Source organism: Pristiophorus japonicus, chromosome 9, assembly GCF_044704955.1.
Source record: "Pristiophorus japonicus isolate sPriJap1 chromosome 9, sPriJap1.hap1, whole genome shotgun sequence".
Taxonomy (NCBI): Eukaryota; Metazoa; Chordata; class Chondrichthyes; family Pristiophoridae; genus Pristiophorus; species Pristiophorus japonicus.
The window spans coordinates 191,005,076-191,023,060 of record NC_091985.1 but is presented as its reverse complement, the minus strand read 5'-3'; positions in this window follow the sequence as shown (position 1 = coordinate 191,023,060).

Below are 17,985 nucleotides of genomic sequence, written 5' to 3'. Positions count from 1 at the left end.
CACTGTGTATTCTTTTCTGCCACCACACTCTATTTCTAACGAAACACGCACTGTGTTCCCCTTAGTGCCCCCACTCTCCATTTCTAATTAAACACTCACTGTGTTTCCCTTACTACTCCAAATCTCTATTTCTAACTAAACACGCACGGTCTTCCCCTTAGTGCCCCCACGCTTTATTTCTAATTAAACACTCACAGTGTTGCCCTTCCTGCCCCCATTCTCTATTTCTAATTAAACAATCACCGTGTTCCCCTTACTGCCCCGATTCGGTTTGCTTTTCCAACACTCACTTTGTTCCACTTCCTGCCCCCAATCTCTATTTCAAATTAATCACTCACTGTGTTCTCATTTCTGCCACCACATTCTATTTCTAATCAAACACTCACTCTGTTCCGCTTACTTCCCCCACTCTCTATTACTATTAAACACTCTGTGTTCCCCTTAATGTCCGCACTCTCTCTTTCTAATTATACTCTCACTCTGTTCTCCTTTGGCCACCACTCTCAATTTCTCAATCCCACTCACTCTGTTCCCCTTACTGCCCTCACGCTCCATTTCGAACTTAGCACTTGATGTGATCCCCTGACTGCACGCACTCTCTGTATCTAATTAAACATTCACTGTGCCCCCCTTACTGCCCCCACTCTCTTTCAAATGAACAATTGCACCTTACTGCCCCGACTCTCTATTTCTATTTAAGCACTTACGGTGTTCGCCTTACTGCCCCCAATCTCTATTTCCAATTAAACGCTCACTGTGTTCCCCTTCCTGCACCCATTCTCTATTGATAATTAAACAATCCCTGTTTTCCCCTTACTGTCCCCCCGCCTCTCTATTTCGAATTGAACAGGTGCTGTGTTCCCCTTACTGCCCCTACTCTCTATTTATATTTAAACACTTACTGTGTTCCCTTACTGCCCTTAATCTCTATTTCTAATTAAACACTCATTGTGTTCCCCTTACTGCTCCAAGCTCCATTTCTTATTGAACACTCACTGTGTTCCCCTTACCGCCGCCACTCTCGATTGGTAATTAAACATTCACTATGTTCCCCTGACTGCCCCCACTCTCTATATCTAATTAAAAACTCACTGTGTTTCCCTTACTACTGCAAATCTCTATTTCTAATGAAACACACACCGTGTTCACCTTACTGCCCCCACTCTCTAATTCCAATAAACACTCACTATGTTCCCCTTACTGCCGCCACTCTCTATTTCAAATAAACACTCCTTGTGTTCCTCTTACAATTCTCACTCTCTATTTCTATATAAACAAACACTGTGTTTCAGTTACTGCCCTCCCTCTCTAATTCCAATTACACACTCACTATGTTCCCCTTACTGCCGCCACTCTCTATTACTATTAAACACGCTGTGTTCCCCTTAAAGTCCCCACTCGCACTTTCTAATTAGGCACTCACTGTGTTCAACTTACTGCCAGCAATCACGATTGCTCATTAAACGCTCACTGTGTTCCCCTTACTGCCCCCATTCTCTATTGCTTTTTAAACTGTCACTGCGTTCCTCTTACTGCCCCTCTCTCTATTTCGAATCAAACACTCACTCTGTTCCCCTTACTAACCTCACTGTCCATTTGTATTAAACACTCTGTGTTCCGCTTGCGTCCCCACTCTCTATTTCATATTAAATACTCACGGTGTTCTCCTCAGGCCCCCACTCTCAATTTCTAATTCACACTCACTGTGTTCCCCTTACTGCCCCTACGCTCCATTTCGAAATTAGCACTTAATGTGAAACCTTTACTGCACCCACTCTCTGTATCTAATTAAACATTCACTGTGTCCCCCTTACTGCCCCCACTCTGTTTCAAATTGAACAATTGCAGTGTTCACCTGACTGCCCCGATTCTCTATTTCTATTTAAGCACTTACAGTGTTCCGCTTACTGAGCCCTATCTCTATTTCCAATTGAACACTCATTGTGTTCCACTTACTACCCACACGCTCCATTTATAATGAAAGACTCACTGTGCTCGACTTACTGCCCCCACTCTCTATTTCCAATTAAACACGCACTGTGTTCCCCTTACTACACCCACTCTCTACTGCTAATTAAACAATCACTGTTTTCCCCTTACTGCCCCCACTCTCTATTTCTAATTAAACACTTGCTGTGTTCCCCTTCTGCACCTACTCACTATTTCTATCATAACACTCACTGTGTTCCACTTACTGCCCCCACGCTCCATTTCGAATTTAGCACTTAATGTGAACCACTTACTGCACCCACTCTCTCTATCTAATTAAACTATTGCAGTGTTCACCTGACTGCCCCGACACTCTATTTCTATTTAAGCACTTACAGTGTTCCGCTTACTGGGCCCAATCTCTATTTCCAATTGAACACTCGCTGTGTTCCTCTTACAACCCTCACTCTCTATTTCTAATTAAACACAAAGTCTGTTTCCGTTACTGCCCTCACTTTCTAATTCCAATTACACACTCATTATGTTCCCCTTACTGCCACCACTCTCTTTTTCTAATTAAACGCTCAATGTGTTCCCCTTACTGCCCCTACTCTCAATTTCTATTTAAACACTTACTGTGTTCCCCTTATTGCCCCAACCTCTATTTCAAATTATGCACTCACTGTGTTCCCCTTACTGCCCACACTCTCTATATCTAATTAAAGACTCACTATGTCCTCCTTACTGCCAACACTCTCTATTACAAATTAAACAATGACTGCTTTCCCCTTATTGCCCCCACTCTCTTTTCCTAATTAAACACTCACTGTGTTTCCCTTACTACTCCAAATCTCTATTTCAAACTAAACACGCACCGTGTTCCCTTTACTGCCCCCACTCTCTAATTCAAATAACCACTCATTGTGTTCCTCTTACAACCCTCACTCTCTATTTCTAATTAAACACACAGTGTGTTTCCGTTACTGCCCTCACTTTCTAATTCCAATTACACACTCACTATGTTCCCCTTACTGCCACCACTCACTTTTTCTAATTAAACGCTCAATGTGTTCCCCTTACTGGCCCGACTCTCAATTTCTATTTAAACACTTACTGTGTTCCCCTTACTGCACCCAACCTCTATTTCTAATTAAACACTCACTGTGTTCCACTTACTGCCGCCACGCTCCATTTCTTATTGAACACTCACTTTGTTCCCCTTACTGCCCACACTCGCTATTTCAAATTAAACGCTCACTGTGTTCCCCTTACCGCCGCCACTCTCTATAGGCAATTAAACACTCCCTGTGTTCCTCTGCTGCCCCCAATCTCTATTTCTAATCAAACACTCACTCTGATTCCCATACTACCAACACTCTCCATTACTATTAAACACTCAGTGTTCCCCTTCAAGTCCGCATTCTCTATTTGTAAATAGACATTCACTGTGTTCCCCTTACTGTCAGCACTCACTATTTCTAATTAAACACTCACTGTATTCCACTTACCGCCCCCGACTCTCTATTTCTAATTAAACACTGGCTCTGTTCGCCTTACTTTCCCTATCCTCTATTTCTAATTAAATGCTCACTGTGTTCCCCATACTGCTCCCATTTTCTATTGCTTTTTAAACTGTCGCTGCGTTCCTCTTACTGCCCCCTCTCTCTATTTCTAATCAAACACTCACTCTGTTCCCCTGACTACCCCCACTCTCTATTTCTATTAAAAACTCTGTGTTCCCCTTACAGACCCCACTCTCTATTTCAAATTAAACACTCACTGTGTTCCCCTTATTGCCCCCACGCTCCATTTCTAATTAAACACTCACTATGTTCCCCATACTGCCCCCACTCTCTATTTCTAATTTAGCACTTAATGAGATCCCCTTACTGTCCCAATCTCTATTTCTAATTAAACACGCACTGTGTTACCGTTACTGCCCCCCAATCTCTATTTCTCACGAAACACGCACTGTGTTCCCCTGACTGTCCCCACTCTCGATTTCTAATAAACACTTGTTGTATTCCCTTTACAGCCCCCAATCTCTATTTCTAATTAAACACTCACTGTGTTCCCCTTACTGCCATTACGCTCCATTTCTAATTGAACATTCACTATTTTCCCCTTGATGCCCTCACTCTCTAGTTCGAATTAACCACTCACTGTGTTCCACTTACTGATCCCACTCTCTATTTCTCATTAAACTCTCACTGTGTTCGTCTTACCGTCCCCACTCCCTATTTCTATGTAAACACTCACCATGTTGCCCTTACTACACTCTCTTTCTAATTAAAGCTGCAATGTGTTCCCCTTACTGCCCCCACTCACTATTTCTAATTCACCACTCATTGTGTTCCCCTTACTGTGCCCACTCTCTATTTCAAATTAAACGCTCACTGTGTTCCCCTGACTGCCCCTATCTCTTTTTAATTAAACACTCATTGTGTTCCCCTTACTGCCCCCCATTCTCCATTTCTACTTAAACACTCACTCTGTTTCCCTTATTGCCCCCACTCTCGATTTCTAATTTAACACCCTTTGTTTTCCGCTGACTGCCACTACTCTCTATTTCTAATTATTACTCACTGTTTTCCTCTTAATGCCCCCACTCTCTATTTCAAATTAAATACTCACTGTGTTCCCCTTGCTGTCCCCACCCTCTATTGCTAATTAAACAATTACTGTGTTTGCTTTCGTGCCCCCACCCTCTATTTCCATATAAACACTCACTGTGTTCCACTTTCTAACCCCAATCTGTATTTCTCTTTAAATCGTCACTGTGTTGCCGTTACAGCCCCAACTCTCTCTTTCTAATTAAACACTCACTGTGTTCCCCTTCCTGCTCCCACACTCTATTTCTAATTCAACACTCACTCTTTTCCACTCTCCGCCCTCAGTCTCTATTTATAAGTAAACACTCACTGTGTTCCCCTTACTGACCCCAGTCTCCATTTCTAATTAAGCACTCACTGTGTTACCCTTACTGCTCCTACTCTCTATTTCTAATTAAATACTCAATCTGTTCCCTTTGCTGCCCCCGCTCTCTCTTTCTAATTAAACACTCAATGTGTTCCCCTTCCTGCTCCCACACTCTATTTCTAATTTAACACTCACTCTTTTCCACTCTCCGCCCCCAGTCTCTCGTTCCAATTAAACACTCACTGTGTTCCCCTTACTGCCCCCACTTTCTATTTCTATTTAAACACTCACTGTGCTCCACTTACTTCAACCACTCGCTATTTCTAATTAAAGACTCAATGTGTTTCCCTTACTGCCCCCACGTTCTATTTCTAACTAAACACTCACCCTGTTCCCCTTAATGCGCCAACTGTCTCTTTCTAGTTAAACATTCATTGTGTTCCACTAACTGCCATAACTCTCTATTTCTAATTAAACACTCATTGTGTTCCCTTTATTGCTTTCACGCTCTATTTCTAATTAAACACTCACCGTGTTCCACTTCCTGCCCCCATTCTTACATTGCTAATTAACTACTCCCTGTGTTACCCTTACTGCCCCCACTCTCTATTTCTAATTAAACATCAATTGTGTTCCCCTTACTGCGCCCATATCTCTATTTCTTCATCAACACTTATTGTGTTCCCATTATTGCCAACACTAATTACGCACTCACGGTGTTCCCCTTACTGTCCGCACTCTCTATTTCTAATTAAACACTCACTGTGTTCCCCTTACTGCCCCCACTCTGTATTTATAGTTAAACACACATTGTGTTCCCCTTACTGCCCCATTCTGTATTTCTAATTAAACACTCACCGTGTTCCCCATTACTGCCCCCGTTCTCAATTTCTAATTAAACACTCACTCTGTTCCCCTTACTGCCCCCATCTCTATTTCTAATTAAAAACTGACTGTATTCCCCTTACTGCTCCCATTCTCTATTTCTAATTAAACACTAACAATGTTCCCCTTACTGCCCCACTGTATTTTTATAATTAAACTCTTACTTTGTTTCCCTTATTGCCTCGCCCCCCACGCTCTATTTCTAATTAAACACTCTCTGTGTTTCCCTTACTGCACCCACTGTCTATTTCTAATTAAACACTCACTGTGTTCCCCTTATTGCAATCGCTCTCTTTTTCTAATTAAACACTCACTGTATTCCAGTTACTGCCCGCACTCTCTATTTCTAATTAAGTATTCACTGTGTTCCCTTTACTGTCCAAAATCTCCTATTTCTAATAAAATCCTCACTGTGTTCCCCTTACTGCCCGCACTCTCTATTTCTAATTAAATATTCACTGTGTTCCGCTGACTGCCCTCACTCTTAATATCTAATTAAACACTCACTGTGTTCCCTTTACTTCGCACACTCTCTATTTTTAATTAAACACTCACTGTGTTTCCCGTGCAGCCCCCACTCTCTAAATCTAATTAAACCCTCACAGTGTTCCCCTTACTGCCCCCACTTTCAATTCTAATTAAATACTCACAGTGTTCCCCATACTGCCCCCACGCTCTATTTCTAATTAAATACTCACAATGTTCCCCTTGCTGCCCCCACTCTTTATTTCTAATTAAGCACTCACTGTGTTAACCTTATTGCTCCTACTCTCTATTTCTAATTAAATACTCAATCTGTTCCCCTTGCTGCCCCCGCACTCTATTTCTAATTAAACATTCACTATGTTCCCCTTGCTGCCCCAACTCTCAATTTCGAATTAAACATTTTCTAATTAAACATTCATTGTGTTCCCCTTACTGTCCCCAATCTCTGTTTCTAATTAAACACTCATTGTGTTCCCATTATTGCCATCAACTCTATTTCTAATCAAACACTCACAGTGTTCCCCTTGCTGACCCATTCTCTATTTCTGATTAAACACTCACCTTGTTCCCCTTTCTACCACCACGTTGTACTTCTAATTAAACACTCACTGTGTTCCCCTTACTGCCCCCACTCTCTGTTTCTAATTAAACACGCACTGTGTTCCCCTTACGGCCCCCATTCTCTACTTCCAATTAAATACTTACTGCGTTCCCCTGACTGCCCCACTCTATTTCTACTTAAATACTCACCATGTTCCCCTGACTGCCCCCACGCTCTAATTCTAATTAAATTTGCACTGTGTTTGCCTTGCTGCCCCCACTCTCTATTTCTAATTAAACACTCACTGTGTTCCCTTTACTGTCCAAAATCTCCTATTTCTAATAAAATCCTCACTGTGTTCCCCTTGCTACCCCCACTCTCCATTTCTAATTAAAGACTCAATGTGTTTGCCTTACTGTCCCCACGCTCTATTTCTAACTAAACACTCACCTTGTTCCCCTCACTGCGCCAACTGTCTCTTTCTAATTAAACATTCATTGTGTTCCACTAAATGCCATATCTCTCTATTTCTAATTAAACACTCATTGTGTTACCTTTATTGCTTTCACGCTCTAATTCTAATTAAACACTCACTGTGTTCCCTTTACTTCGCACACTCTCTATTTTTAATTAAACACTCACTGTGTTTCCCGTGCAGCCCCCACTCTCTAAATCTAATTAAACCCTCACAGTGTTCCCCTTACTGCCCCCACTCTCAATTCTAATTAAATACTCACAATGTTCCCCTGACTGCCCCCACTCTCGATTTCTAATTAAGCACTCACTGTGTTACCCTTATTGCTCCTACTCTCTATTTCTAATTAAATACTCAATCTGTTCCACTTGCTGCCCCCGCACTCTATTTCTAATTAAACATTCACTGTGTTCCCCTTGCTGCCCCAACTCTCAATTTCGAATTAAACGCTCACTGTGTTCCCCCTACTGACTCCACTCTCTAATGAGCACTCACCGTGTTCCCTTACTGCCCAAAATCTATCTCTTTCTAATTAAATAGTCACTGTGTTCGTCTTGCTGCCCACACTCTCTATTTCTAATTAAAAATTTGCTGTTTTCCCCTTTCTCTCCACACATCTCTATTTTAATTAAATACTCACTGTTTTCCACTTACTGACCCCATTAACTATTTCTATTTAAACACTCACCGTGTTCCCCTTGCTGCCCCCTCTCTCTATTTCTGATTAAACATTCACTGTATTCCTCTTGCTGCCCCCACACTTTATTTCTATTTAAACAGTCACTGTGTTGCCCTTGCTGGAACCACTCTCTCTTTCTAATTAAAGCTGCAATGTGTCCCCCTTACTGCCACCCACTCTCTATTTCTAATTCAACACTCACTGAGTTCCCCTTACTGACCCCACTCTCTTTTTATAATTAAACACTCACCGTGTTCCATTTACTGCCCAAAATCTCTATTTCTAATTAAATACTCAATGTGTTCCCCTTATTGCCCTTACTCTCTGTTTCAAATTAAATGCAGGCTGTGTACCACTTACTGCCCCGACTCACTATTTCTAATTAGCAGTCACCGTTTTCCCCTTACTGCCCAAAATCTTCCTATATCTAATAAATTAGTCACTGTGTAACTCTTGCTGCCCCCACTCTGTATTGCCAGTAAAACGCTTACTGTGTTCCACTGACTGACCCCACTCTCTACTTCTAATTCAACACTCACTGTGTTCGTCTTACCGCCCCACTCTCTATTTTTAATTAAACACTCACTGTATTCCACTTACTCCCCCGCTCTCCCTTTTAATTAAACTCTTACTTTGTTCCCCTTACTGCTCCCCACCACTCTCTATTTCTAATTAAATAATCACTGTGTTTCCCTTACTGCCACCACTCTCTATTTCTAATTAAACACTCACTGTATTCAACTTCCTCCCATCATTCGCTATTTCTAAATAAACACTCGCTGCATTCCCCTTACTGCCCCCACTCTGTATTACTAATTAAACACTAACTGTATTCCCCTTACTGCCCCCATTCTCTATTACTAATGATGTACTCACTGTGCTCCCCTTACGGCCACAATCTCTATTTCTAATTAAACACTCACCGTGTTCCCTTTGCTGCTCCCACTCTCTACTTCTAATTAACACTGACTGTATTCACCTTACTGCCCCAATATTCAATTTCTAATGAAACAGTCATTGTATTCCCCTTGTTGCTATCACTCTCTATTTCTAATTATACCCGCTCTTTGTTCCCCTTACTGCCCCCACTTTCTATTTCTAATTAAACACGCACTGTGTTCCGCTTACTGCCCCCACTCTCTATTTCTAATTAAACACTCAATATGTTCCCCTTACTGCCCCCACTCTCAATTCTAATTAAATACTCACAATGTTCCCCTTGCTGCCCCCACTCTCTATTTCTAATTAAGCACTCACTGTGTGTCCCTTACTTCTCCTACTCTCTATTTCTAATTTAATACTCAATCTGTTCCCCATGCTGCCCCCGCTCTCTATTTCTAATTAAACATTCACTGTATTCCCCTTGCTGCCCCCGCACTCTATTTCTCATTAAACATTCACTGTATTCCCCTTGCTGCCACCACACTCTATTTCGAATTAAACAATGACTGTGTTCCACCGACTGACTCCACTCTCTAATGAGCACTCACCGTGTTCCCCTTACTGCCCAAAATCTCTCTATTTGTAATTAAATAGTCACTGTGTTCTTCTTGCTGCCCCCACGCTCTATTTCTAATTAAAAACTTGCTGTTGTCCTCTTTCTCTCCACACCCTCTATTTTAATTTAATACTCACTGTTTTCCACTTACTGACCCCATTAACTATTTCTATTTAAACACTCACCGTGTTCCCCTTATTGCCCCCTCTCTATTTCTATTTAAACACTCACTGTGTTGCCCTTACTGCAACCACTCTCTCTTTCTAATTAAAGCTGCAATGTGTTCCCCTTACTGCCCCCCACACTCTATTTCTAATTCAACACTCACTGTGTTCCCTTTACTGCCCCCACTCTCTTTTTCTAATGAAACACTCACTGTGTTTCCCTTACTGCCCCCACTCTCCCTTTTAATTAAACTCTTACTTTGTTCCCCTTACTGCTCCCCAGCATTCTCTATTTCTAATTAAATATTCATTGTGTTTCCCTTACTGCCACCAATCTCGATTTCTAATTAAACACTCAACGTATTCACCTTCCTCCCCCCATTCGCTATTTCTACATAAACACTCACTGCATTCCCCTTACTGCCCCCACTCTGTATTACTAATTAAACACTAACTGTATTCCCCTTACTGCCCCCATTCTCTAATTCTATTTAAACACTCACTGTGTTCCCCTAACTGCCCCAACTCTCTATTTCCAATTAAACACTAACTATGTTGCCTTTACTGTCCCCACTCTCTGTGTCTAATTAAACAGTCATTGTGTTCCCCTTACTGCCCCCACCCTCTATTTCTGAGTGAACACTCACTGTGTTCCCGTTAATGACCCACTCTTTATTTCTAAATAAACACTCACCGTGTTCCCCTGACATCTCCCACTCTCTAGTCCTAATTAAATTTGCACTGTGTTTCCCTTGCTGCCCCCACTCTCTATTTATAATTAAACACTGACTGTGTCACCCTTAATGCTCCTACTCTCTATTTCTAATTAAACACGCACTGTGTTCCCTTTACTGCCCAAAATCTATCTATTTCTAATTAAATACTCACTGTGTTCCCCTTGCTGCCCCCACTCTCCATTTCTAATTAAAGACTCAATGTGTTTCTCTTACTGCTCCCACTCTCTCTTTCTAACTAAACACTCACCTTGTTCCCCTTACTGCGCCAACTGTCTCTTTCTAATACAACATTCATTGCGTTCCACTAATTGCCAAACGCTCTATTTCTAATTAAACACTCATTGTGTTACCTTTATTGCTTTCACGCTCTAATTCTAATTAAACATTGACTGTATTCCCCTTGCTGCCCCCGCACTCTATTTCGAACTAAACACTCACTGTGTTCCACCTACTGACTCCACTCTCTAATGAGCACTGACCGTGTTCCCCTTGCTGGCCAAAATCTCTCGATTTGTAATTAAATAGTCACTGTGTTCTTCTTGCTGTCCCCACGCTCTATTTCTAATTAAAAACTTGCTGTTTTCCCCTTTCTCTCCACACTCTCTATTTTAATTAAATACTCACTGTTTTCCACTTACTGACCCCATTAACTATTTCAATTTAAACACTCACCGTGTTCCCCTTACTGCCCCCTCTCTCTATTTATATTTAAACACTTACTGTGTTGCCCTTACTGCAACCACTCACTCTTTCTAATTAAAGCTGCCATGTGTTCCCCTTACTATCCCCACTCTCTATTTCGAATTCAACACTCACTGTGTTCCCCTTACTGCCCCCACTCTCCCTTTTAATTAAACTCTTACTTTGTTCCCCTTACTGCTCCCCTCCACTCTCTATTTCTAATTAAATACTCATTGTGTTTCCCTTACTGCCACCAATCTCTATTTCTAATTAAACACTCACCGTATTCACCTTCCTCCCCCATTCGCTATTTCTAAATAAACACTCGCTGCGCTCCCCTGATTGCCCCACTCTGTATTACTAATTAAACACCAACTGTATTCCCCTTACTGACCCCATTCTCTGTTACTAATGAAGTACTCACTGTGCTCCCCTTCTGGCCCCACTCTCTAATTCTAATTCAACACTCACCGTGTTCCCTTTGCTGCCCCCCACTATCTACTTCTAATGAAACACTTACTGAATTCAACTTACTGCCCCAACATTCAATTTCTAATTAAACAGCTCACTGTATTCCACTTATTGCCATCACACTCTATTTCTAATTATACCCGCTCTTTGTTCCCCTTACTGCCCCCATTTACTATTTCTAATTAAACACGCACTGTGTTCCCCTTACTACCCCCACACTCTATTTCTAATGATACACTCACTGTGTTCCCCGAACTGCCCCAACATTCTATTTCTAATTAAACAGTCACTGTATTCCCTTTATTGCCATCATTCTCTATTTCTAGTTAAACACTCACAGTTTCACCCTTTACTGACCCCACACTCTATTTATAATTAAACACTCACTGTGTTCCCCTTACTGCCCCCATTCTCTATTTCTAATTAAACACACACTGTGTTCCCCTTACTGCCCCCAATCCCTATTTCTATTTAAACACTCACTGTGTTCCCCTTACCGCCCCCAATCCCTATTTCTATTTAAACACTCACTGTGATCCCCTAACTGCCCCAACTCTCTATTTCTAATTAAACACTAACTATGTTGCCCTTACTGTCCCCACTCTCTGTGTCAAATTAAAGTCATTGTGTTCCCCTTACTGCCCGCACTCTCTATTTCTAAATAAACACTCACCTTGTTCCCCTGACTGCCCCCACTCTCTAATTCTAATTAAATTTCACTGTGTTTCCCTTGCTGACCCCACTCTCTATTTATAATTAAACACTGACTGTGTCACCCTTAATGCTCCTTCTCTCTATTTCTAATTAAACATTCACTGTGTTCCCTTTCCTGCCCAAAATCTCTCTATTTCTAATTAAATACTCACTGTGTTCCCCTTGCTGCCCCCACTCTCCATTTCTAATTCAACACTCAATGTGTTTCCATTATTGCCCCCACTCTCTATTTCTAACTAAACACTCAGCTTGTTCCCCTTACTGCGCCAACTGTCTCTTTCTAATTAAACAGTCATTGTGTTCCACTAACTGGCAAACTCTCTATTTCTAATTAAATGCTCATTGTTTTACCTTCATTGCTTTCACGCTCTAATTCTAATTAAACACTCACTGTGTTCCCCTTACTGCCCCCACTCTCCATTTCTCATTAAATATTCACTGTGTTCCGCTTACTGCCCCCACTCTCAATTTCAAATTCAACACTCACTGTGTTCCCCTTACTTCGCACACTCCCTATTTTTAATTAAACACTCACTGTGTTTCCCGTGCAGCCCCCACCCTCTAACTCTAATTAAACCCACACAGTGTTCCCCTTACTGCCTCCACTCTCAATTCTAATTAAATACTCACAATGTTACCCTTGCTGCCCCCAATCTCTATAACTAATTAAGCACTCACTGTGTTACCCTTATTGCTCTACTCTCTATTTCTAATTAAATACTCAATCTGTTCCCCTTGCTGCCCCCGCTCTCTATTTCTAATTAAACATTCACTGTATTCCCCTTGCTGCCCCCACTCTCTATTTCGAATTAAACACTCACTGTGTTCCACCTACTGACTCCACTCTCTAATAAGCACTCACTGTTTTCCCCTTGCTGCCCAAAATCTCTCTATTTGTAATTAAATAGTCAATGTGTTCTTCTTGCTGCCCCCACGCTCTATTCCTAATTAAAAACTTGCTGTTATCCCCTTTCTCTCCACACTCTCTATTTTAATTTAATACTCACTGTTTTCCATTTACTGACCCCATTAACTATTTCTATTTAAACACTCACAGTGTTCCGCTTATGCAACCCCTCTCTCTTTCTAATTAAAGCTGCAATGTGTTCCCCTTACTGCCCCCCACTCTCTATTTCTAATTCAGCACTCACTGTGTTCCACTTACTGCTCCTACTCTCTTTTTCTAATTAAACACTCATTGTGTTTCCCTTTACTACCCAAAATCTCTCTTTTTCTAATTAAATACTCACAATGTTCCTCTTGCTGCCCCCACTCTCTATTTCTAAATAAGCACTCACTATGTTACCCTTACTTCTCCTACTCTCTATTTCTAATTAAATACTCAATCTGTTCCCCTTGCTGCCCCCGCTCTCGATTTCGAATTAAACACTCACTGTGTTCCACCTACTGACTTCACTCTCTAATGAGCACTCACCGTATTCCCCTTACTGCCCAAAATCTATCTATTTCTAATTAAATAGTCACTGTGTTCGTCTTGCCGCCCCCACTCTCTATTTCTAATTAAAAACTTGCTGTTTTCCACTTTCTCTCCACACTCTCTATTTTAATTAAATACTCACTGTTTACCACTTACTGACCGCATTAACTATTTCTATTTAAACACTCACCGTGTTCCCCTTACTGTCCCCTCGCTCTATTTCTGATTACACATTCACTGTATTCCCCTTGCTGCCCCCACGCTCTATTTCTATTCAAACTCTCACTGTGTTGCCCTTACTGCAACCACTCTCTCTTTCTAATTAAAGCTGCAATGTGTTCCCCTTACTGTCCCCCACATCTCTATTTCTAATTAAATACTCAATGTGTTCCCCTTATTGCCCCCACTATCTGTTTCAAATTAAATACAGGCTGTGATCCATTTACTGCCCCCACTCTCTGTTTCAAATTAAATACAGGCTGTGTTCCATTTACTGCCCCCACTCACTATTTCTAATTAGCACTCACCGTGTTCCCCTTACTGCCCAAAATCTCCCCATATCTAATAAAATAGTCACTGTGTGCCTCTTGCTGTCCCCACTCTGTATTTCCAGTTAAACGCTTACTGTGTTCCACTGACTGACCCCACTTTCTACTTCTAATTCAACGCTCACTGTGTTCGTCTTACCGCCTGACTCCCGATTTCTAATTAAACACTGACTGTATTCCCCTTACTTCCCCCACTCTCCCTTTTAATTAAACTCTTACTTTGTTCCCCTTACTGCTCCCCACCACTCTCTATTTCTAATTAAATACTCACTGTGTTTCCCTTACTGCCACCACTCTCTATTTCTAATTAAACACTCACTGTATTCAACTTCCTCCCCCATTCGCTATTTCTAAATAAACACTCGCTGCATTCCCCTTACTGCCCCCACTCTGTATTATTAATTAAACACTAACTGTATTCCCCTTACTGCCCCCATTCTCTATTACGAATGAAGTACTCACTGTGTTCCCATTACAGTCCCAATCTCTACTTCTAATTAAACACTCACCGTGTTCCCTTTGCTGCTCCCACTCTCTACTTCTAATTAACACTTAGGTGTATTCACCTTACTGCCCCAACATTCAATTTCTAATTAAACACTCAATGTAGTCCCCTTGTTGCCATCACTCTCTATTTCTAATTGTACCCGCTCTTTGTTCCCCTTACTGCCCCCACTTTCTATTTCTAATTGAACACTCACTGTGTTCCCCTTATTGCCCCCAATCCCTATTTCTATTTAAACACTCACTGTGTTCCCCTTCCTGCCCCCACTCTTTATTACTAATTAAACACTCACTGTGTTCCCCTTACTGCCCCCACACTTTATTACTAATTAAAAACTCACTGTGTTCCCCTTACTGCCCACAATGCCTATTTCTATTTAAACACTCACTGTTTTCCAGTAACTACTCCAACTCTCTATTTCTAATTAAACACTAACTATGTTGCCCTTACTGTCCCCACTCTCTGTGTCTAATTAAACAGTCATTGTGTTCCCCTTACTGCCCCCACACTCTATTTCTAAGTAAACACTCACTGTGTTCCCCTTACTGCTTCCACTCACTGTTTTTAATGAAACACTCACTTGCAGGGGGAGGGTCACTGTATGTGACAAGCGGCGGGTCAGTTGGCGGACACGAGGCAGGACAGTGGACAGTGCATTGGGCGCGACAAGGGGCGGGACCACGGGTAGGAAAGTGGGTAGGACAGCCGCCAGTACTTTGGGCGGGAAATTGGGCGGGACTTGCGGCGGGACCGTTGATGGGACAAGGGGCGGGACTTTGGCTGGGACTTTGTGAAGGAACGTAGGCTGGACATGGAGCGGACTTGTGGGCGGGACATTTGGCTGGAAGTTGTGCGGGGCAATGGGAGGGAGAAGGGGCTGGGCAGTGTGTGGAGCAGTGGGCGGGATTGTGGGAGGGGCAGTGGGCGGGATTGTGTGCGCTAAAGAGGGCGGGACAGACGAAGGGAAAAGGGGAGTGGCACGCAGTAGGTGGAGCAAGGGGCGTGGCAATAGGCGGGACAAGGGACGAGCCAAGGGGCGGGGCTTTGGGCGGGTCAGGGGTGGTTCAGTGGGCCAGATAAGAGGCGGGGCAGTGGTCGGGACAGCGGGCGGGACAGTGGGCGCGGCACTCGGCAGGGCAATGGGTGGGACAGTGTGCGGTAAAGAGGGCGGGTAAAGGGGAGTGGCAGTTGGCGGTACAGTGGGCGGGGCAAGGGGCGTGGCAGTGAGCGTGACGAAGTGCGGAGCAAGGGGCGTGGCAGTGGGCGGTGCAAGGAACGGGCTAACGGGCGGGGCAGTGGGCGGGGCAAGGGGCAAGAGGCGTGGCAGAGGGCGGGACAAGGGGGGCGACATTGGACAAGTCACGGGCAGCACAAAGTGCGCGGGGCAAGGGGACGGGCTGTTTGCGGGGCAGTGGGCGGAACCAGGGGCTGGGAAAGTGGTGGGGCAGTGGGAGGGACAATGGACAGTGTAGCGGGCGGGTCATTCAGCGGGAATGTGGTCGGCACATTGGGCGGAACAAGGGGCGGGTAAGTAGGCGGGGCAAGAGGCAGAAGATTGGGCGTGGCAAGGGCGGGACAAGGTGCGGGACAGTTGGCGAGACAAGGGGCGGGCCAGTGGGCGGTGCAGTGACCGGGACAAGATGCGGGCCATTGGGCGGAACAAGGGGCGGTAGATTCGGCGGCACAAGGTGCGGGACAAGGGGGGCCGAGGGCGGGACAGGTGGCGTGGCAGTGAGCAAGGCAAGGGGCGGTACGTTGGGCGGGGCATTGGGCGGGACCGTTGGTGAGACAAGGGTCGTGGCAGTGGGCGGGACAAGGGGCCTGGCAGTGGACAGGGCAATGGCCGGGACAAGGGGCGGGGCATTGGGCGGGACAAAGGGCGATACATTGGGCGGCAAAACGTGCGGGACAAGGGGGGGGCAGTGGGCCGGGCAGTTGGCGTGGCAGTAGGCGGGGCAAGTTGCAGTACTTTCGGCGGGGCATTGGACGGGACAGTTGGCGGGACAAGGGTTGTGGCATTGGGCGGGACCAGGGTCGTGGCAGTGGGCAGGACAAGGGGCCTGGCAGTGGGCGGGGTATTGGGCGGGACAATGAGCATTGGTAATGGGCGGGAAAGTGGGCGGGACAAGCAACCGAGCAGTTGGTACCACAAGGGCGATGCAGTGGGCGGGACAATGGGCGGGGCAATGGATGTGGCAGTGGGTGGGACACTGGGCGTGGCAGTGGGCGGCTGAAGCGAAATTCCTGTGACAGTGTAAGGATAAGTAGGTTAGATGCAAGCAGAATACAAGGACAGTAGAGATAAGGGGGCTGGAAAACATCACGAGGCCATGAGTAAATCTCTAGCTGAACATAAGATGATCACACAGTCTACTGGTGCCTGGGGACCAATTCTATTGGCCCAAAGGAATCAATTTGTCATCGAAAATCATTCTGATTGGATTGTTTCCAGCCGACATGGGCTGAGTAATTGTAACGAACTCTTGTGAAACATACACATATCGAAAGATTTCTCTGTTCAACGGAGAGTAGTGCCTGGAGTAACCCAGAGGCTTTCTCCCCGCCAGCGTAAATAAACGGTATTGACGTTTGGAACCGATCTGAGTGACGAGTGATTCTTCCAGGAAACATTTGTGCTAACAGTCCCATTGGAGGATAAGCCACACTCTGAAGTTTCACAGGAATGGTTCACTGGTTCCGCCCATGCAAAGGTCACCACTAGATTGGTTAGCATAGGGTCACCACCAGTAATGTTAGAGTAGAGACATCACTAATAATATTAGAGAATTGCCAATACCAATATTGTTTGAGATGGATCACCACGAGCAGTTTGTGTTGGGTGATATCCTTCCTATAATACGGCGACCTGATAGGCATGCAGTACTCCAGCTGTGGCCTTCCAAAGAATTATACAATTTAAGCATAACACCTGCTCTTAAATTCTATGTCTTAGCCAATAAAGGCAAGCAGTCCATATCCTTTCTAAACCACCTTATCCACCTGGCCTGCTACATTCAGGAATCTTTGTGCAAGCACTCCAAGGTCCATTTGTTCATCTAGACTATTAAGTGGCCGACCGCTGAATGTGTATACCCTTTCCTTATTAGCCCTTCCAATGTACATCACCTCACACTTCTCGAAATCAAATTCCATTTGCCACTGCTCTTCCCACCTGACCATTAGATTCTTATCCTCCTCTAGCCCATGACTTTCCTCTTCATTATCAACAACACTGCCAATTTTAGTGTCGTCTGCAAACTTCTGAATCATACTCCCTATATTCAAATCTAAATCATTGATATATACCACAAAAAG